Source organism: Micromys minutus (assembly GCF_963924665.1).
Source record: "Micromys minutus genome assembly, chromosome: 13".
Taxonomy (NCBI): domain Eukaryota; kingdom Metazoa; phylum Chordata; class Mammalia; order Rodentia; family Muridae; genus Micromys; species Micromys minutus.
Genome location: NC_137982.1, coordinates 50,065,619 through 50,089,589, shown reverse-complemented (window position 1 = coordinate 50,089,589; position 23,971 = coordinate 50,065,619).

The following is a 23,971-nucleotide window of genomic DNA, read 5'->3' as shown; positions in this document are numbered from 1 at the left end:
GGCAATTTGTCATGGCATTACTCTTACCTTTCTCACGCACGTGGCATTTTCCCTTCCTTCCTATTGCTTTGCAGAAAACGGGTGTGGCTATGGGTCTCCTTTTTGACTATGAGGGACGCATAGACCTCTAATTTTTATCCTACACATTTTCCTTACAATTTAATAGCTCTGATAGTCTTCTTTTGAATGCATTCTTCATATGGAATCTAACTTAACACTGTTTTAAAGGAAACCTGTCTTGAGACTTTCTGTATCACAAGCAGAAGTCAGTGTGACTTTAAACTCTAAGCTGAAATATGAAGGACCTTGCATTTATGGAATGTGATATGAAAGAATTTTCTCAATTGCCTAATGCATATTTTAAATAGTTAATAGATATTGTGATATACTTAGTTAAATACAAGAGTGTTTTATATGATATTTTAACTGATTCTCTGAATGTTTATTTTTGGCAAAAAAAATATAATCAACTTATTTTTTACAGTCCATTTTAAGAACAATAAAGATGCTACATATCAAATAAAATAACATTATAACACTGGCTAAAATGTTGTGTTATATCACTTCCATTTATATAAAAAATCCTCTAGATTTCTCTGGCATCAATGAAAGGAGAGGACTTTGGTTCAGCGAAGGCTCGTTTTCCCAGTGTAGGGGAATGCCAAGGCACTGAGGTGGTGAGGGTGGAGAGGGTGCTTGGGAGAAGGTGCTTCTATCATTGGATCCTATGCAGGCTCCCATCCATGACAGCTTCTGATCTAGAAGAGTCTTTTCCAGCACTGAGAGATAAACTTGGGACATATGGAATGGTTGGCACATGCTCTACCACTAAGCAATATTCCCAGCCCTCTAATGCTTAACCCCAATGGTGCCAATTAAGAATCTGCACTGGTTCTCTGACACAAGGCACCATTGCCATAGGCATATGAATATGTCCATTTCAAAATGATCTACTCACAGGGGCAAAAAAAAAAAAAAAGATTAAGTAAGCATACACCTGTGGAAGAATATACCTCATGCAAAGGAGCACAGTCATTGGTCACCTGTTTCTGGTCTAAGTTTCATTGGATTGAGACTGATGATAGATTAAAAGATAGATAGATAGGTAGGTAGGTAGATAGATAGATAGATAGATAGATAGATAGATAGATAGATAGATAGATAGATAAATGATTGATAGATAGACAGACAGACAAATAGGTGATAGATAGATGTATATGCTTGTGTACATAGATATTAAAATATGGAATCATGTCATGTGGCACTATGACTTTATCCAGGTTCTGAATTCAGAAAATACATTTTAAAGATACCAAATTTAGGAATGCATATTAGGAAGGTTAAGGTTTATCTGATTGTAACAGAAACCAGATTACAGTATTACTCAGACAAAAACTCTAGTAGCTACCCTGGGGCTCTGCTATCCAGAAGTACATTTAGGATTCATGCCATTTCTTCATCACAGTGGTGGTTTTTTCATCCCTGTCACTGTCCCTAAACTTTTGAGAGGATGGAGTGTGAGAAGCAGGAAGGTAATGCCTATATTAGGGAAGGAAGACATTCTATTTTGTTTTAGTGGCTACAATGTATCATATGGTCATTCCTAAGAAATAAAGTGCTAAGAAAAACTAAATTTTCATCAGAGAATCTCATAATCCCATATAAAAATGACTTTTCCATCTTATTGAAGTGAATAGGAAAAAGATTACCTCTATAGATTACCTCTATGTGGACAATAGAGATGTGTTCTGGTTTAAAAACTGCACTTTCGATTCTGGGGCGTTAAAGTTCAATGGCCCTGGTGATAGTTTTACGAGACAAGACCTTTAAAAAAAATAGTGAAGTCATGAGGACTTGTCCCTTCAAAAGTAGAATTAAGTATCCTATAAAAAAAAAAAAAAAAAAAAAAAAGCTTGCAGGAGGCAGTTCATCTCCCTTGAATCCTCTGTTTCTGAAGATGCAACGCCAAGCGACCACCTTCAAAGCAGAGAACAGCCCTCAAGGCAGCTGACTTTCTGGCCCTTCAATATTGCATTTCTCAGACACTAGAACTGCAAGAAATAAATTCTTCTTATTTACTAACTGTCCAGCACTTGGCATTTTGTTATAGCAACACAGAGTCTGGCAGCATTCCTGCCATAGTCGTCAGGTTGCAGGACGTTAATAGAATTTGGAACCGCCGAGTGTAAGCTCTGTAATTTTCCAGATAAGAAAGATTTAAGTGGTTTGCTCCAGGCTGTCTCTCAGGTGCATGGTAATGACCCACCATAAAATTAATAAAAATTGTGACTTGGTTACCTTGACTAATAGAACAGCCATTTCTCCACCACAGCTTCAAGTATCTGAGAAGATTCTGCTGGAACTAAAGCACTGTCCGGGTCTCTGTGCTTCCTCCTTGGCTCGGAGTCCTCAGTATAGACAACCATGAGAACTCTGAGCCCACTCTGTAATTACCGGAGTCAGTGTCTACTCACCCTTCAATGTGTAAACACCCCAGGAGCAGGAGCATGGCTTCCTCATCTCCAGGTACCTTTTGTATGCTCCCGCCATGGCTCTCAGAGATGCCAGAGCACACTGTAGGTGGTTAGCAAATGATCACTGAATCAATTAACAGAAGCTTAAAGCTTTAGCATCCCAATGGAAGGATATGATATATTCTTGGAATGTTGATTTTCACTCTAGTATCCCCTAAACCATTATCATCATCATCATTATTATTATCATCATCATCATCATTAAAATTATTACTTTGTGCTTCGAGATCTTATAGCTGGTAAAAAAATCATTTTATTCAGTTCATACATTTCTATACTCTCTTTTATCAACAGTGTTAACTAAGAACACAATAAGTTAACGCAATGCTGCATTCATTATAGGGTCAGTAGCAAAGTGGGGAGATAAAACCTGTGTCCTTCTTAGGACAATCCTGTGTGGTTAGTGCTATTTTGGAACATGTCAAGTTGCCACGCTTATATTAATTCCTTTACACCTTACTGGATGAGAAGACATGTACAACTTAAAGAGGAAGGATGCATTGTGACTTGGGATACGGGCGATGTGGGGGATGTGGAAGATGCAGCCCATGGTGGCAGGGACAGTGTGGCTGTGGAGGAGCACTGAAGCTCTGGTGGCAGGAACAGAAAGAGTCTCGCTCATTTTTGCTGAATAGAGATAGGAGAGCTCAGATCAGAACCAGAACTGGGCTACGACCCGTACAGTACATTCACTCTAAAAGTTTACTCACGTAACAGGCCCCTTGTTGAAAGGGATCCTCACTGGAAGAAGCACCACCAGGCTGGAGACCAAGGGCTCCACCACAGGAACTTCTGAGGAAGCGTTGCATTCAGACTGGAGCAACACTTGTACCCTGAAATGTTTGTGCTACTTTAACACTGACCCTTGGGTAGATTAGTGAAGTTGACTGAAAATGCCAAGTTTCTAAATCTTTAGTGTTGTATATGAACCACAAAAGAATGTAGAGTATGGTTGAGGTTGAACTTAAGTTTTTCTACTTTAAAATGTATTTTTAATAATTTTATACCATATATGTTGGTAGTATCTTTTCCAGGATTCTTCTCTGCAAGCTACCCAACTTTGTAATCTCTCCCCACCCCCAGAGCTCTCCACCCCCTCAACAAATACACAAAACCCAAAAGAAGTACAAACAAAATCCCATGTAGTCAGATTTGCATTGACCAGCTGACCATTTCTGAATATGAGGCCTTCCTGGAGTGTGGTTGATATATACAATATTACTACCTTGAAAACAAACAAACAATGAAAACGGAAAACTGACTTTCCTCATCTCAGCACATACCAAATGCAAGTAGATTTTTAGTTAGAGCCGGGTCGTTGTACCCACTTCCTTTTCCTTGTATTGGGATGTTGTATAGTTTAGATTTGGGTGGGTCCTGTGCAGGCTGTCACTGTCTCAGGCCCCATATGCATCATCCCTGTTGTATTGAGAACATGCTGTTTCCTTAGAGTTCTGGTCACCTTTCTGCCTTCTCTTCAGCACAGATGTTTGAGCCATGAGGGAAGGAGAATGACACAAGTGACCAGGGATAAGTGCTCCAAAATCTCTCACTCTCTGCACGTTGTTCAGCTCTAGGCCTCTGTATTTGCTGTCATCTAATGCAAGAGGAAGCATCTTTGAGGTCGGTTAAGTGATGCAGCGACCTATGAGAAACTACATCAATATGTTGTTAGAATTTGCTTAACTGCCTCATTCATTCAGCACAACTGTAGTAGATTTTCCTCTGTGATGAGTGGCAGACAAAGTCTCAGGTTCTTGGTCTCATTAACAGTGTTAGGTATGGGTTCCACCTCCTGGAGTGGGCCTTCAATACTATCAAAAGGTGTTTGGTTACTCCCATAACATTTGTATCATTATCACACCAGTGGGTATAGCTTTCAGGGAGCTGGATATTATTGCTTCCATGATTCATACCTGAGTGAGATTGATGCTTACATTTTTCCACTTTTAGTGATGAGCATTTATAATATGTCTTAAGCATCCTTCCAGGGCAAGGCAGATTGTCTACTGTTTGTAACTTGGAAGAGAGAGGTCAAAATGAAGTCAGAGTTAGAGCATTAGTTTTGTTATTGTATAAACACAAGCATTTGCTTTAATTTTCTGGCTTTTGGAAGAGATTCTTCTGTCACATATAACAGGTTCAACACGATTTTCTCTGGGGTTTGTTGCTGTTGTTCATTTAAAAATGAGAATGCATATCTTGTGTTATGAACCAAATTAGAAACGGCTAGGCTGTGAGACATAGTCCCTGTCTCTAACATACAAATGAATTCAAAGAGGCACATTAAAAGCTAAATGTTGGGCACAGAGATGATCAAGTGTAGCAGGATCATGAACACATCTGTTTCTCATATACACAGCCCCATGCATCAGGTTTCATTATTTATAACAATCTTCATGGCTTTGTTATGATTTGGACATAAATTCTACTCAGTACAAGATTATTAAAAATTATTCATGCTTTTTCTTCAATTAAGTACAACCTGTACAGACGGGAAAACTGAAAGTTGTTTGAGTATTTTTCTTAAGGTGGTTCAGAAATTTAAACAGGATCCGAAGGAATTTTTACATCTAGTTATTCTTTCAATATATCTAAAGAGATGGTAATGGGCTTCTGTTTAATATATATATTCCCATTTCATACTTGGCCATATTGAATCCTTTCTAAACCCTCATAAGGTAAATAATAAATTCTTTTGTTTTTTTAATATATGAGAGAAAAACGAGGCTCAAAAATGTATGCAATATGTCTCAATTCTTAGGTCAATGAACTTGAGGACAGGAGGCGACTTCAGGACGCAGAGCGGAGCCTGGCCCACCTGCCACCCGGAACAGCGGCTTGTAGAGGCTGAGCAACTGGTGAGTGGGAGACCTAGGCTGCAGGAGAGCAGAGGGATCTCTGCAGAGTGCACACTGTTGGTGGGGTTGCAAACTAATACAACCACTCTGGAAATCAGTCTGGCGATACCTCAGAAAATTGGATATAGTACTACCTGAAGACCCAGCTATTCCACTTCTGGGCATATACCCCAGAGACACTTTAATACACAACAAAGATATATGCACCACAATGTTCATAGCAGCTCTATTTATAATAGCCAGAAGCTGGAAAGAACCTAGATGTCCTTCAGAAGATGAATGGATACAAAAATTGTGGTACATTTACACAATGGAATACTACTCAGCCACCAGACACAATGACTTAACCAAATTCTTAAGAAAATGGCTGCATCTAGAGAATATCATCCTGAGTGAGATAACCCAGTCACAAAAGAACAGACATAATATGCAGTCACTGATATTGGGATGCTAACCTCAGAGGCTTGCACTACCCCAGAAACAACTCACAGACTGTATGAAGTCCAAGAAATAAAGAAAACAAAAAATATATATATTTACAAAACAAGAAGACTTTGACTATTTCCATGTTGCGTTTTGTTTTGCATGTACTTTACACTCATTGTAACTATTAGGTTTTCAATGCATACTGTCAAGCCCTTGAAAAAATCAAGTACTGACTAAAAAATATATTCACAGAGTTTTATGTAAAAATTCTTTTAATATCTAAAAAAACAGTACTGACAAAAATGTATAATTTTAAGCAAAAAATGTTTAAAATCTGTACATTTATCTTTGTTTTTTGTAAAATAAAGTCATTTTAAAAAAAAAAAGAACTTGAGGACAGATCCTTGAAATTGTAGAACTCTGCTTCTAAATTCTGGGCTCTACTTATTTTACTTTCTTCTCATCAGCAGAAGGGCCTGCTGTGGGAATATACTCCATGTACCTTGTGAGGCCAAAACTGATGTTCTATAGATTCATATTTTAAAATTACGTTTACTCTATTTTGTTTGCCAAACAACTAACTGGAGACAGGTAGTCATTTGGAACATAAATCATTTGCTAAAAGTATAAAATGACTGAAGAGTAATTAGTTCTGCTGCATAATTGCTTTGCTATGCTTCATGAAATGATCATTATGACTTTAAATTTGTAATTGTCTAATATCTTCCCACCTATTGCGATGGGACAAAGAGACCTGTTTCTGTGATATGTGTACCCTGTAATTCTGTCTTTATATTGCTTTGTGAAAGCTGATTAGGAGCAAAACTCATTAAGGGCTACTAAAATTTCTAAATAATAATAATAATAATAATAATAATAATAATAATAATAATAAACTGAAACAGGGAGTAAGGGGAAAATAATTCCTCTCATACCTTCACTCTGTTTTGTTTTGTTTTTTTTAATGCATGTGTTTCCTTTGCATGAAAGTTTTAGAGGTCAGTTAAAAATATGCTGCAAAATCCCCATGGCCATAGATGAGCAATAGCGTCTTTGCCTAGCTATGTACTGGGGCCTTGGGTTTGAGCCCATTACACAACACCATCAAAAAGTGAAATAAAACCATGACACTAAAAAGGCCTACTGGGAGAAAGAAAACAGAACTCTCTTCTTTTGGTATAACAATTGTCTTGCAGATAAAAGGATGATGTCTGCTCCACATTTGTATCTGCTTAGTTCTTTATAGCTGAAAAGCAGAATTTCCATATACTGTTTTTCTATTTGATTTTTTTCTCTATTTGAGCTTGCACATTCTATTGTCTCTATATCTACAGGATTACCATATTTTTTCTGGCCATTATCTCTTATGTAAGCAATTTCAAAAGTCATTCACAGGCCATTATGATGAGACCTTTATGAGTACTGGATATGATGAATATATAGAGATTATAGCTAGCAAGAAGTTTGTAGCTAAGAAATAAGATAAATGTTCTGACCATTGTGCAATAAATTTTATGACAAAATGTGTCACAGATCATCTAGAAATTCCATACTCTCCTAGATCATAGACTTAAGAGTGTCAAATATGGCAGCATGGCATTGTCTAAGGTATTCAAAGCTGACTTTGTCACCAATACACTCATCTCTATTTAAGCCTGCACTTGACGAATATTTGAAAATCAGAGCACATTCCATACAAACAAAATGCCATAGCTGTTAACTGTTATGGAAGAGCTATGCTTCTGGTTAACAATTTGATTTAGACCTCTGACCTTTCCTGCTAACTTCTCCGGTATCTTAAAGCTCAGTTATTCTTCTTAAACTCAAGTAATCCTATAATGTTGCAATTGGCTCTCCCCAGTAATTATTGTTTCTTATATATCTGGCTAATTTTATCATTTTCTTCTACCTATATCTAAACATTGTTCATGTGTTTATTATCCACAGTCAAGAAGGAGACAGATTGTTCACAGTTTCCTTCCATAAGAACACAGGTGGTTACAGCCTCTATTTCTCTAATCCAGACTTGAACGTTCTGTAAATATTATTTCAGTTCTTCAGTAAATTAGAGTCATTCTATCCACAAGGTTTAGTATTTAGCATATGTAATGCTGAACTAGAAAACTTTAAGTACATAGTAGACATTTTATGATACTCACATGGGTGTTTGCCTTGTCCAGCTTTAATAAGATGGGAGGTATCTAGTCTTACTACAACTTGATATGCCTTATTTTCTTGATACTTCTGGGAGATGTGCCCTTTTCTCAAAAGAAATGGAGGAGGGAACAGATGCTGGTGGCTAAAGGGGAGGTAGAAGGCCGGAACTGAGAGAAGAGGAGGGAGAGGAAACTGCAGTCTAAATGTAAAAAACAGTAGTAATAATATTAATTATAATATAATAGAATAACTATTACTATATAATAGTATAATAATAACCATTACTATTATTATTATTTGCACATTTAAGAAACAAGAAGAGAGAAACAAAAACAGCACTAAGCAGTGAGCTCTGGAGTGAGCATTTATCTAGATGAGAGTCAGAACTTGAGATTCCAAAACTCCATTTCTCAACTCTCATTCTCTGGCATATATTCTAGAAAGATTAAGAGTGAGATCTTTAGTTCTTTTGTTTCATTTAATAATCAAAAGTAGTCTGAAGACAGAACTAGAGTCCTAGAAAAATAAAATCGGAGATAGAGACATCTTTGATAAAAGCAATAGAACTTTTGCAATACCTCATTTGTAATGATGAAGAAAGGTACAAAAGTATTTTCCCTTTCTCTATCATGTTGCCTGTGTTATGAAATAAAATCTTTATTGCACTGAAAAGAAAATCACCAGATATGTTATCTTAAAGTGTATCCAAAGAACCACTTTGATCTTACCATTTTATACCTCAGAAGTGACAACTTACAAAACACTTATGATGGTACAGAAATGCCAGACATGACCGCATCTGCCTTGTGACAGAATGTGAAAGAGACAGCTGCACCTGCACCGAGGACATTTAACCTTCTTCTCACACAGTGCTCTGATGGAGAAGTGATGTGTTTATCTTTCCCCTGGTGTCTTGAGTCCATGTGGAGAGTTCCCATAGAGTTCCCATGAGGGGAAACTGAATCACAACTTCGGGTATGAGGCAGCATTCAGGACCCTCCAGCCTCTGAATGGAAAGGGTAAGCTGTTGTTTTTCTACCCATTCTAACTCTCTTGCTTAAGTGACCAAAAAGCATAAGAAATGCTTATTTTCCAAAATATGGGGGTTCTTTTGCAATTCTTAGACACTTACGATAATCAAGGCGTCATCAAATTAGAAATACGTACCAAATGATTTTGGTCTGTTATCAGTGCATTGTTTTTTTTTTAAAGAAACACTGAGGCCCAGTGATATAACAGCTAGTAAAAGGAACTTGCTGTTAAATCTGATGTGGATTGATGTTAAGGGGAAATATGATTAGACAATGGAGGGATAGGCAGTGAAAAGGTAAGAAAACAGAAGAGGAGCAGAGATTAGAGAGAAATGAAGATGGAGCTCAAGAAGGTGATCTAAACCCAGTGAACTTAATTGGTGCTAGGTAGATATAACTATTTTAAGGGATTCAATAGGTTTTTTTATATAATATAAAAGGGCAGTTTGTATCTTTGTCCATTGGATATAATCTTATTATGTAGAGGGTTTGTAGCTTGAGAATTTAATATATATTAAATATAATATATATATATAACATATATAACACACACACACACACACACACACACACACATATATGTATATATTACCATGAAAAGCAATTGGGCTTTAGAGTAATGTTTGTGCTGGGTGGTGGGGTAAAGAAACAGCAGGGCAAGTGAGTGAACCTCCTGGAGAAGGAAGCCCCAGGTGAGGGCAGCTTATAGACTGAGTGACAGAGTCCGTGTGCTCTGCTCCATACTGAAGCAGCATCTCAGAGTGAGACTGCGGGGGCTGATAAAGAAATAAATCATCCTTTTCATATTTACTGCAATAGTGTGATGGCACAAGTTCCATCTCCAGGTAACACAGGGTAGAGAGAGGAAAAAAAAAAAAAACCTCTGGAAAATTGTCCACTAATCACTAAATGCATGCACCTCTCCCATGCACAAACAAATAAATAATTGTGATTTTTAAAACTAAACACAAACAATGCAGTAGAGTTTGCATTATCCGCTTGATCTTTTCTATGACTCTGAACTTCCCAGGTAGTTTTAAATCCATGACCAGAAGTCCTCGCATACTGGATATCAATACTAGCTAAGTTATTTGCAAGCCCCATATAAAGATCTTCTTTTGTGAGCATATTTACGGTAGTTCCTATATAGAGAGTATCTGTAGATTAAACTGGAGAAGAAACAAAGAGATGATTGGTGGCTAGCAATATGTGCATGAACACTGTATGTTCCTTAAAAGTATATGTCCACCTTATCATATAACACAGGAGCATGCAGCAGACTCAGAGACATGAAGTTCAAGGTGTAGCTACCAAGTGGTGGCATTTGTCTCCATCATGACAGATTTATGTCATTCATATCTTGCCTTAAAGTATTAGGATGATTACGTTAAAGATTCCAGTAGTGATTAGCTGTCAGTCTAATGACTGACAATGTAACTGACAAAAATTAACAAATACAAAGTAAACCCATAAGTTCCAGTTGTTCTTATCTCATTTTGTTCTATGTTTTCACTGAGGACTAAATACTACAAAAATTGGTGTGATAAAGATTTCATTTCAATAAATGACTCTATCTGACTGAGTGCTGAATATAAAATAAAATTTAATAAAGGACTCAATAAGTTATTCACTTGACAAATTTAAAATGTTTTATGGTTACAATGGGACTGAAAGTGAGTTTTTTTTCCCCCAAGACAGTTTCTCTGTGTAGCCCTGGCTGTCCAGGAACTCAGCGCTATAGACCAAACTGACATTGAACTCAAGAGATCTGTCAGCCTGTCTCTTGAGTTTTGAGATTAAATTCTTGTGCCACCACAGCCAGCTCTGAAAGTGGATCTCCTTGGCTAAGACTTTAATAAGAAAGGCCATTAACTCTATATAAATAAAGAACTGTGCAAGACAAGAATAATTAGCATAGGGAATTTTTTCAAAAATTGTTAAGGTTCAGTATTAGTAAAGAACTTATTAGTTTGTTATTTCTCAAATGGACTAACTATATATGTAAGGAAAGATGTTAATAAAGACTTTAAAGATAATTATGGGAAATGGATGTCCTTAAAATGGAGAAAATATTATGATTTGAAGGTAGTGTTATCTTGAGGAGCTTGAACCAAATCTCCAAGATATTTTTTTAGAGGTATATAATTTTACAGTCAAGAAAATCAGCTCAAATCTGTGCTTAGAGAGATAACTTGGCCCATATTCTCCATGGCAAGTTAAGCTCTCACTTGAGCTGACTTAAACAGAAGGGAGAGATTTATTAATCATAGATTATAATATTTTCCATAGAGAAACAGCAATAGTTATTTAGCACCGTGGGGAACACAGATGAGGCTGCTTGTGATAAGAACCAATCAGCTTGGGGACTGAGTATGCTCCTGGGTCCTAGGAGTTAATATCAAAGCACACATGTTGAGACCACCTGCTAGGAAGCTCTGTTCCATTACATTAAATTATAGCCTTGGGGCTAAATCATACATGCTGAAGACTGGTGTAACACTGTGAAGGAATAAAGGAAAAAAACCTAAAGCCACCAACAGTCACCTCACCTACCTCAGCCTGTATGCATCCCTTACCTTCTCTCCATCACACACAAACCTCCCAGTGCTTCTCTTTTTGAGTTAAGATCCTTATTTTATTTTTATTGTGGTATAAGACTTACAACCTCCAAACATGCAAAACACCCATTCAAAATATATATTAAACAGTTTACAACTTTAGTTTTAATTCCGAGGTTCCTCGAACAGGTACTAATTAAGCCAAGATTCTGTTTTGTTTGAATCTTTTGGTGTCAGTAAGAATGGTGTCTTATACTAAACTTAGGGCCATGGAGGGCCACTCCTATGCAGTGAGGGGTGGATCATCTCATAGAAAACTACAAAGACATTATTAAGCATACCTAGAAAGAAGGTGTACAGCAATCATGGAAACATAACAAGAAGTTGCTGTGGTAAGCCAAGAAAAAGTCCAGGACAGCCAAAGGTAATCCAAAGCTATAGAAAAATAGAGATCTAAGCAGAAGTTTAATGCAGCATTTTCTAAGTTTGTAGAACAACTGTATGTGGGTTTGAGAGAAAAAAGCCAGATGTGTAGACTCTGCAATCAAGTGTAAGGGTGGTTATCATTCTCTGACCAAGGGCAAGTGAGATGAATTAAAAGTTTGAAAGACAGAAGAGTTCCATTATTTAGACACAAAGGGAGGGTGTTAGCAAGTCTGTAGGGAAACTGTTGTGGTTGATATACAGGGAGGGCAGGCACAAGATAAGGCGAGGCCTGTGATTAGACAGTGGAAAAATAGGCAGGAACAGAGTTTTGGAAAGGAGGGGAGAAGCCAAGGTGGAGGAGGATGAGGAGGATCAATCTCCATGTGGTTTCAATTAGCCACAGGTAGCTATGAATATTTTATAAGGGATAAATTATTATAGGACAATTTGTGTTATCTAGGTGGGAAGATTATAGCATATTAATTGGATCTGTGTTTATTAAGTAGATGTTCTGTGGAGTGAGAATTTTCTGAGATAGATTTTGTCTGGCTGGTGAGAGCTGTGACGGTGACCACAGAGGGAGAGCTGTTGCTGGGAATGTGGGCAGAGTTCATGGCAGAGAGGCATGGGAGAACAGCTGCCAAGATGATGCCATATGACTCTTCGTGCAGGCTATTGCAAGGATTTTTAGTATTATTTAATATTTACCACTACAGAAAACATCCATGAAGATGACTATGAAAGTATAATAATTAAGAAAGAATAATTAAGACCCTGGCCAATGTGTGGATGCAAACTGAAAAGAAAAATGACAGAGACCTATCTATTTACTTTAAAATTATCTGGATTGTGGATTTAGTAAACAGAAAGTTTTTTTTTTCAAATAAAGATAAAAATATTGGAAAAACTAAGACAAGCCTCAGAAATGAAATACCACTAACAATGTGGTTGATTTCCACCTTCTCAGAGGGACTGAGCCACGCTGTCTGGCAGTTCATAAACAAGAATTTCTTTTCCATCAAATACTTTTCAGAATTTGTTGGGTATTCATGGTAAACTGTAACTGCCCAAAAGAATCGTGCATGGTCACTTTTCAAACAGCATTTTGAGGGGCTCTTTGTGACCTCCACGCCCAACATTGTGACAATCCTGAAAAGGTGGGAAGGAAGGTCTCTTCAAGAGAACTCAATAGCCAGTGTTGGTTCAAACTTCCAGAGTCATAACCTGAGTGGTTTATTTTAGGTTTATTTTAGAACCATACACTTTAGTGAAAACTTTTCTGGTGAAAATTGACTCAAGTCTATGTGCTCAAAAAAGCATGCGTAAATTTCCCTGAGGAACAAAGTAAGCTAAATATATATCAGGCATGACGACATCTGAAGTCTTGGTAAAGTCCATCAAGACAGGACTTACCGATGACTCAGAAAAGCAAATTTATGGTTAGGATCTACAGGAGGGTCAGGTGCTGGAATAGTCTCTAACTATACATAGAGCACAAAAGTAATCAGGCTATTAAACAATCTGCTCCCAGCTTTCTGGGTATTTAAGAGATGCGTTACTTGCCTAGGAGGAGCAACACTGTGTGTTTAACGTGCCACATTCCTCCAGTGCTTATCTGTGAGAACAGAAACATCCATGCTTCCTACAGCAACTGCTGAAAGATGTTACCTCTGTCAATGGGACTACTGAGGAAGGTGGCCAAATAGGGCTTCTCAAGGGATATAAGAATAGGAACACATGACATAAAGCATTTCAAAGTGATGACGCTACTTCTTAAGAGAGAATCTTGCTATGTAGCTCAGGCTAGCCTTTAACACAAGACCATCTAGCTTCAGTCTTCTAAGAGCTGAAGTTTCCTGCTAAGACCAAAATAATGAGTATTCAAACATCTAGAATTGAAGAATTTATCTTGAAAGCTTTCTTCAAATAATTGTTTTTGCCTCTCCTAATATCTAATTTCATCTGCTCCAAGTTAATTTGCCAAACATGGAAGCATCAGAAACTGTTTTTAAAAGGAGGTGACTGTCTAGATTGGGAGAAAAGATAGCATAACACATGACTGTTTACTTCCCATTGTAGGAAGCCAATTTAGGTAGACTTGAGACAAAATTTTCTTAAAAATAAAATTGTAGTGTTAATCATTGCATCTGAATGGAAAGGAACAAAACCATGGCCACTCTCTTGAAATGACAAGGCTGCCTTTCATATATTGTTCAGCAGGAAAGGTCATGGTTTGTTCAAGCTTATATCAAGAGGCAGAATCAGCACTAACCTCACTGTTATGGTTTGTATATGCTCAGACCAGAGAGTGGCACTATTAGAAGGTGTGGCCCTGTTGGAGTAGGTGTGGCCTTGTTGGAGTAGGTTTGACACTGTGGGTATGGGCTGTAAGACCCTTATCCTAGCTGCCTGGAAGCCAATATTCTGATAGCAGCCTTCAGATGAAGATGTAGAACTCTCAGCTCCTCTTATACCATGCCTGCCTGGATGTTGCCATGTTCCTGCCTTGATGCTAATGGACTGAACCTCTGAACCTGTAAACTAGTTTCAATTAAATGTTGTCTTTATAAGAGTTGCCTTGGTCATGGTGTCTGTTCACAGCGGTAAAACCCTAACTAAGACACACACAACAAGATGGAACAAGAGAAAGAAATAGAGTGGTTATGGACTGCTGCCCACAGCCCTCTTCTTTATAGAGATACCTACATAGACATTTGAAATCTTCACAGCACTTGTTCTCTTTCCCCAGGCAAGAAAAGACTGGTATTTCTAGCATCTGTTTTTTTTTTTTTTTTTTTTTCTCTTGTCCTATAACATGAAGTTTTATATAGCAATAAAGGAACCAATAGATGAGTTGGAACCTAAAAGTATTTTATTTTATAAAACTGAATCTGTTTTCTATTAATTACTTTCTGGGAGAGGTGAATTAGCAAACGCTTGCAGAATTCTCTCTACCTAGACAGAATGTAATCTCCTGTGCTAAATGTGCCTGTGCATTCTTGAATTAATTATTCCCGAACTGCTCTCTTAATGCTTATTCTTAAAATAAATGTCATTAACTAAATGATCCCAGTGAAACATATTTGCTACCAGAATAATGACTTGGTAAAACATTAATGTTAGGGCTCTCTGTGCTCCTGCTGACTCTGGCTTTACAGACTGTAAGTTATTTGTTCTAGGTAAAGGCTTCCATATTGTTTGGCTTAAGAGAAAACATGATGGAACTATGGAATGCTGATTCCCATGACAGCTATTCTAAAAGCAGCCATTTGGGAGCAGACCAAGTTCTCTGCCTATGCTGAACAATATGACCAAGTGCAGCAAGTAAGAAACCTTCATCTGAACCAGTCACTGAATTTCTGCACAGTACTGCTCTGGACATCTGGATACAAAGCATTGGCTGAGCTATGCTTACAGCATGATGTATCTAGAATGCATATTCTGCCAAAGTCAATTTTTGATTAATCACCTTTTAATGTGTGAACATTATGTTTTTATCGAGGCCATTTAAGGCTTTAAATTTTGGGGAAAAGGGGGAAGTATTTTCTTTTTCTATGACATGTATACTAATTTAATTTTTCCTCTAAAGAATAGTATTTTACTTTATTTGCATTTCCTTGTTGGAATTATCACAGGTGTCTCATATCAGATACCCTGCATATCAGATATTTACATTATGATTCATAACAGTAGCAAAATTACAGTATCATGTATCAACAGTGTGTGTATGTGTGTGTGTGTGTGACTACCACTATTATGCCTTTAGTTCTATATTAGAAGCAAATAATTTACTGATTGACGTCACAGCATCACAGTATATGCATCTGTCTACATCATTATGGTTTCACTTTTCTGTAGAATATTAATTTTATTTCAACTCAAAAACTCTGATGGTCAAGCAGAAATCAACGCTATTGGTGCTTGTCCACAAAATTTTTATCACAGCTTTCTGAAGAATATTTTATTGGACACATTATTCTTTGTTGGCATTTCACTCTTATTTAACCTTCTCAATTAGTCCTCTCGTGGATTTCTATCAAAATGGTTTCTGCTAGGCAAGCACTCCTAGTCCCGTGAAGATTCTCTTATATGTGATAAGTTTTTTTTTTTTTTTTTTTTTTTTTTTTGGTGCTTAAATTTAGATGACCATTACCCAGGATTTTAGAAGTCTTTCCTGATTGTGTTTTAAATATTCTCTTATTTTTCTACTTCCTTTAACCTTAATGATACCTCAGAAACATATATGGCCCTTAAACTCTCTCTCCTGATTGATCAGTTCAAAGTTTGTTTTTGTGATACTGGGTATTGAGAATAGGATCCTTGCTCATGCTAAACCAACCTTTCCCTGTGTGATAGCCCAGAACTCTTTCAATTGGATAATTTCCAATTACCTGATTTTGTATCTCTGATCCTTTTGATTTTTTTTCTACTTGACTCCAAGCCATTATAGTGCATCTTTTTCATTCTATGACTGTATTTTTGAGCTTTGGGATTTGCATTTGGCATGTTTACTATCACCTCTTTGTGGAAATTTTCACAATGTTATCTGTTTTGCTCTATTATCATGATTGAGGATTTCTGTAATGATTATTTTGAATTAACTGTCATATTAGTACATGAGAATCATTTTCTAGCAACAATTGTTCCAATGATTGAGACTACTACCTAATATTTTCACTTTTCTTACTACTGTATACCACAATCCAGGCAGTAAACAAAGGAAGTTTTCCTTCAGTCTGGAAGACTCTAGTTCAGAAGAATCAGAACTATGAAGCCAGCCAGAAATGATGGGTGCTGCCCAGACCTTCATGCTAGTTTGTTCTCAGGAGGCTTATGGAATAACTCTAAACCTGCAAGTAGGCTCCTAAGAAACTACTGGAGGTGGGACTACTGAAGCGTTGCAATGTTGTTCCTCTTCATGGAAAACTGGAATCTAAACCTCTTTCCCTTTCACTATACTCATACCTGAGTCAGAAGGAGCCATGGGCAGCAGTTACAGGACAGAACAAGCGGCCATCTTTAATCAGTGGGTCCTATGCATGTAGAGTATAAAAGTCCCAGACAGTACTCTGAGACAGGTGCACCAGAAATCATTTCTTGGCTATCCCTGAGAAATATTGGCACACAGGTTGTACTGTCCAATTCTTACCTCCCATGGAAAACCCGGGAGATGACTATTTTTGCCCATTAATTTGGGGCTGTGCTGAGCAGAGACATTATATAAACCACTAGTCATGCTGCCATCTTCCTTCTCACAGCTTCCCAGTCACCTAGCACATAAACAAAGGTGTAAAATAGAATTAAGCTTCTGAGATATCAGAATATTTGATGTATGGCCCAAGTGTTTTCCCGGGAAAGAGCAGAGAGTTTGTGGCCACTCCCTTTGCGCTGATGAGTATGAAGCTATGGTGACTGTGCATAAATTCCAATATAGTGTTTGCTCTAACCAACTACAGAGCATTTAGAGGATGCTGGTTCACTCTCCTGCTCTGAAGAAGGTGAGACGAAATCCAGTCCTCTGACCTCAGAGAAGATCTGGAACACTATGTGTGAAACTCAAGTCTTTTTCTCCCCACATATGCTGGGAGTTAAGGTTTCCTTTTGATGCTATGTGGCATGGCTGGAGTGGGGTGAGGTAGTCTTCATAACTAGTTTCCAAGTGTCTGATACAATCTGCACATAGGAATTTCCCAGGTTTTCTGTGACTTCCTCGTAAAAGGTATTTGGTGTGTGGTGGGGACAGTGTATTCAACGAGGAAGAAGAATCTGGGGCTTCATTTTCTACTTTCTCTCTGTCTATCTCTCCATCACATTTTCTACACTCTTGGATGAAGCTGAAATCTTCAATGAGTTCATGTGACATGACAAAGTGAAGGAGAAAATACAATAAAGATGTTCATTGCTATACTTCTGTTATTTTTAAAGTTCATCCTGAATAGAAAATATCATGTTTATAAAAAGTTCATATGTGTCAGGGATGTTGGTGAGCACATTTTATTCCAGTGGTAACAAACATTTCCTCAGTGCCATAAAACGGGATGGACAAATATTATGACTCTACTAGGTTGGGAAGAAAGAGAAAACAGAATTCAAACAGACTTGAATTCAAATGCCTGCTGTCACCTCCAAACAGGTGTTCTTTTTATGGTTTAATGAATAAAAACACTTCTTATTCATCACACATCTAGAAGTTTCATGTTTAGTCTTTAACTCGAAATTTTGCTTCATGACCTGGCATAAAATAAGAAAAGCACAGAGGCAGTGTTTCATCGAGCTGTTTAGAAGTGATTCTGGGAAGAGATTAATAAAGCTTTAGCTGGACATTTTATTTTTACCTTATGCCAGAGAACACTTCTACATGGAAGGAATAAAACTCTTCTCTCTGTGATCAGTGGAAATAAAACACACACACATTATTAGAGCACAGAACCATCTCTTCCTTCCTATTTCCACGATTCATATTCACAAGCAATGGACTTTGATCTCTGAAGACACAGAGAACAGTCACGGAGGAACCAGAGCCTTTTTGAAAATCAATGTTCTGGATCCTGGGGAGATGTCTCAGGCAGTAAAATGCCTTCCTTTCAAGAATGAGAATCTGAGTTTAGACTTTAAGTATTCACATACTTAAACTGAGCATGATGTCACATGTCTGTAACCTCTGTGTTACATAGGTGTGAGCAGAGCCAGGTGCTCATTAGCAGTCCATTCTAGGTGTATCAATGAACTCCAGATCATTGAGAGATACTGCATAAAACTGGTTCTTCTTTCACTTCTGATCCTGCAAGAGAATCTTAACTCATCCATGAGGATACTGTACCAAAACCAGATACCATGTGCTTCAAGCTTAGTGGGGGGAACAGAAAAAGCTTGTGCAAGTTTGGATCTAGGTATTGCAAGCTTGTTATACTAATGGCAGGCAGTACAGCTCGGGGGTACCTTTTCTTGGCTGTGTACCTACTGCTTCTATGAAAAACAATATGGAAGAGGCAGTGTCCTCTCTGTCACTTGCTCCATGGCAATAGTTTCTCTTCTCTGCTCCCCAGGGTCACAGTGCTGGCAAGAATGACTTAAAAAAATGCTAATTGCATTTCTTGTCTTTTTAAAATAAACTGTTCTTGGCAGGTAGGTAGTACAGTCTGTATCTACTCCAGCAGTTCCTGTCCAACATAATCCAGAGGAAAAGATCAATAGGGCTGCAGTGTGGCCTCAAATGAAATGGGCCGGTTACCAAATCCTTGTAACACATTGATTTGTGAGTTATTTATTCAAGTTCACTGAAGAAGCAATTTACAAATCACTTTTCACTGACTTGATTCAGCACTCTGAAGTAAATAAATGTGGTCTCTCCACTAGGCTTTTAGTGAAATGTCAGTTTGGCCTAAATGGACGATACTGAATTTAAGTTATAAATCTAACTCTCTTTTACTGTATCTGGACCCTACTCCGTCATTCCATTGTTCTTTGGATCTGTGAAAGCTAGAGCTACATCAGTGGAACAAAAGGAAGAAAAAAAGTTGCAACAGCTTTTTGACACGATAATTAATTTCAAACAAAGCAATCTAGCTTTAATATTTAAGACACGGGCTTAGTTTGCTTAAGCAGATAATTAGTTAAATGCCAGAATATAGAAGTGTTTTTTTTTTTAATTTTCCCTCATTCTAAAATTTGGCCACTGATGAAAGCCCACTCTCTAATGCTGGTTTTAAATTTAGAAATCCATAGATTTTTCACAAGTGCCTGGTCATTATCTTTTTATTCTTCTATATTTAAATGTTATTCATCACTACACAAACTGATACATGTCATGGTCAATACAGACTTTCCAATTCTCCATCTATCATACCGAAAAAGATAGCATTCATCCTCCTTTGCAAATATGTAAAGAATACAATTCCGTAGAAACTACACTCAAGTTATATTCTGTTGTTAAAGGACTCACCACACTGCAAGATAGCTAGAAGAAATTATCTTGTATTTATCGAGTAACTAACAATTTAGAAAATTAATCAACTGGAAGAATCAGAGGTTAAAGATATGAAAGAAAGTCATGGTTGGTTATATAAAAAAGAACAAATTGACCTAAAGGTTAATCAGTGAAAATTATTCCCAGAAAACCTCCTGTTACATGAATTTATAAAACTGGATTATACGGCACATAAATGCCCTATGAATTATTCCCACATGTTTCTCTGTATTTCTCCCATGCTGGAGCAGAGCATACCAAGAAACCCCAGCGTGCCATATACAGCTCTCAAACGTTATTTGAAAATCAGAATGATTTCAATAATTTTGATCACAATAGTAATGTTTTTCTAGTTGGAAAAGATCCAGCTTTTGAAAAATACTGGCAGTAAGGTAGGAAGATGCAGGCTTATATAACAACACAACTACACTTAAAGAAAATAGATCGAGAAAGAAAAGGTCTTATTGTACTGATTCATGTCTCAGGCTCGTGGGTGTAGGAACAAATATGTTCATCTTCTTTCGGAGATGAAACAAACAAAAAAGAAAGTAAATAAATGGTAAAGAGGCAGGAGAATGTTGGGGCACCAATCACTAGCGCCTTGTTGATGAGTAAAGAAACTGTGCTTGTCTTGGACCTAACGACAATGCTGCCAGTAAAGATGTTTCACATACCCTGCCATCCTCCTTTCTTGAGAACATCAGTGGTGCATTCTGACGCAGAGCAGGCGTCAGAAACATGTTGGTCAAAGAGAGCACAAAAACACTATTCACAAGAGAGCATGCAAGACATTCTGAGGATAAACTAAGTCTGTGAAAGTGTATCCAGAATAGTTGTGTACATGATTGCCCACCATGTGCCTCTAACAAAGGACATATTAAGGACTGTGGCTATTAAACTGTAAGAACCTGAAACAAAAGTGTAAGTGTCATGAAACGAGAGAGGCATCTCATTCGTTAAAACATAGTCACTCCTAAAGAGTATGTTTGTGAGCAGGTTTGATGACATTTTCTATTTCCAAGAAAGAGGAAATGGAAAGTAGCCAGTGAAAGCCAACACAATAAATAGCTTTTAAAAATTCTAATAATGATACATGGAGCTGGGAAGATGCCAGTGTTTAAGAGTATTTACTGCTATGCAGAGGACATGTGTTTGATTCCCAGCACCCACACTGGGAAGTTTGCAAATATACTGAACTTCTGCTGAGAATCCTACATACACATATACATACAAACACATACATGTGTACCATACATATCTATATTCACATGGATATACATATATGTGCTTGTGCACATGCACACACAAATGAAAAAAATAAAATGAAAAATCTCATTCGGATAAAGATTATATTTTAGCATATTGTGTCTGATAAATACCAAAAACTTATTTGCCATTTTCACAAAATTCTGGTCTGAAAAAATACCTTCTAGGTACTAGGATGGCTACAGAACCGAAACAAAAACTGGTGGGCTGTTGAGCTAAACAATCCGTGAGCATGGTCGACAACCTCATCTCTACCTTTCCTGAACAAGTTCAATCAATGCTTTTCACAAAGTAAAAGGTAGGAAATACGTTGGAAAGGTTTCATGTTCACCCTTTACTCTGTCTGGAAAGTAGTTACTATAGGTACTGTAGAGCCCAAGTAAAGCTGATTACACACACTTGAACTACAAACATAATTCTGTGATGACTTTTTTTTAGCGACTTATATCAATTTTAAGCCTCTCAAGAAAAAAGAAATATATTCAGTGGAGTTTGAGTAGAGTTTGATTTTATTTTATTTCATCTTAAAATTGTATCAAAGCACCAGAGTGCTTTTATATTCCCAAGCTAGAAAAGCAGAGAAGGGAGATATAGATTTGTGACTCCTTGAATAACCCAGATCCAGGATAAAGGCTAACCTTGTAAATAACCCTATGTAAGCTCTGTTCCTGGAGGTATAGGTAATTCTATACAGCTCTCTGTGGCCCCCACTTACCTATAGAAAGGTCACAATATTTCCTCTTTGTGTTTTTATATCATTCCTGGGCTTAGCTTATAAAATAAATAAGGATTTTTTTCTCTCTCATGCCCACCATCTTGCCTCTGTGAAAACTTTTTAAGGACTATAAATTTATCAGAGGAGATCCAACATTGATCATCTTGTCTCTCCCAAATATTTTGTGTAATCTTTGAAAGTTCTTCCATCTCCTTGTGGCCAGATGACCTAGAATAATTTCAGTTCTCTGTTTACCATCACATCTGTCTCCAAAGGTCTAAACGAGGGTTTAAGCTACTCCAATTGGACATTTTACCACCAATAACATTTAGCAGAAAAGATATAGTGGATAATATTTATTTGGTGTGTGTAAATGTGTGCTGTGTGTATGTGTAATCTCTGTCTCTCCCACTCCCCCCTCTTCTCTCTTCTCTGTCTCTCTGTCTCTCTCTGTCTCTCTGTCTCTCTCTCTCTCTCTCTCTGTCTCTCTGTCTCTCTCTCTCTCTCTCTCTCTCTCTCTCTCTCTCCCTCTCTCTCTGTGGTATTTGATGATGATGATGTGTGTATGTTTGTGGTCGTAAGTGCACAGGCATTTGTGTGAGGCTAAGAGAACTCATGTTCAGTTCCTAGTATCTGCATGGTATCTCACAAACATTGAAATGCCAGTTCTAGGTGACCCGATAATCCACTCGAACCTCCATGGGCATTAAGCAAGCATGTGACACATACATAGATGCAGACCAAACACTTAGACATGTAAAAATACATTCACTTTTTATGTTTTGGTTTTGAGATAGGATCTTTCCTTGAACCCGCTTCATCCAATCTGGTTGGCCAGTCCCATGGGTCCTTCTGTCTCCACCTTCCCAACTCAGTCATTAGAAGCACACGCCTTGCATGTATATAGGTGCTTTGGGAATATGAACTTAGGCATTGATATTATGTGGCAAACACTTTACCAACTGACCCATATTCCCAATCCCCACTACATATTTTTTTAAAGCTCTGGACACTGTAACCTTTAAAATGAGATTACCAAAATATTTCAACTTTTTAGATATATAGATGGTGAAACTTATTTGAGATGTCTACATGCATATAGATGTCCTAGAATACATCATATGTACATTTTTATGCTTTAGCTTTTGAATTCATGTCACAAAGTTTAGTGGAATATAAATACAATATAATAAGTAACTAGTTCTTGAAAAGATAATCTAAGATTAAAATTTTGATATTTAGAATCTTTCGGGAATGAATTTTTTTTTAAATTCTGAGTTAGACCTGAAGATTCAAAAATATATGGTTTCTACTTTTAAATGTCACGTTGCTCTGAGAATTTTGCTATTAATGATGAGCAGAAATTTCTGAAGACATAGAGCCACAGTCACGACCTCAGACAGGAAGGGAGAGCACTCTGCCTAACATGTACCCAGGAGAGATGGCCTGCAGAGGAAATGTCAGGAACAATGTTTTGTCAAGGATTTTTCTAAGCCCATCATTTCCAGGCACCTGTGCTCCAGGGCACCTCTCCAGTCAACGGAGAGCAGGCACTTTGCCATCTCAGCAGATGGGTATTAATACTGAAGGCAAAGAAACTATGTAGAGTATATATTTCAATTATAAGTGTGGAGACATGGAGTCCCAGTTGGAATCGTGTCCATTGCTTTCTAAGCTTGTATCAAACTAGACATTGTACCATCCAGAATTCTGCTCTACCGAGAATTTGCTTTTAGGGAAGATGTACATCCCCAACGGGAAGGACACGTTTTATGTGACAAGTCAGGAACTGAAGAAAAACGCCAAAGAATACTTGAGGAATGTCACTAAGTATTTAATCGCTACTGCGATGGTATGTATACAAGAGGCTCACAGAGGAACATCTACATTCTATGGTTACACTATGGCAGAACCAGTGGGGTTGCAAAAGCCTGTGTATTCCTAAAGTGTCTGGCCATCTTTCAACTTTTCTAAGCATCCTAGTCAAACAAACCCCAGAGCTGAAGTAACTTTGGGGATAAAATCAAATCC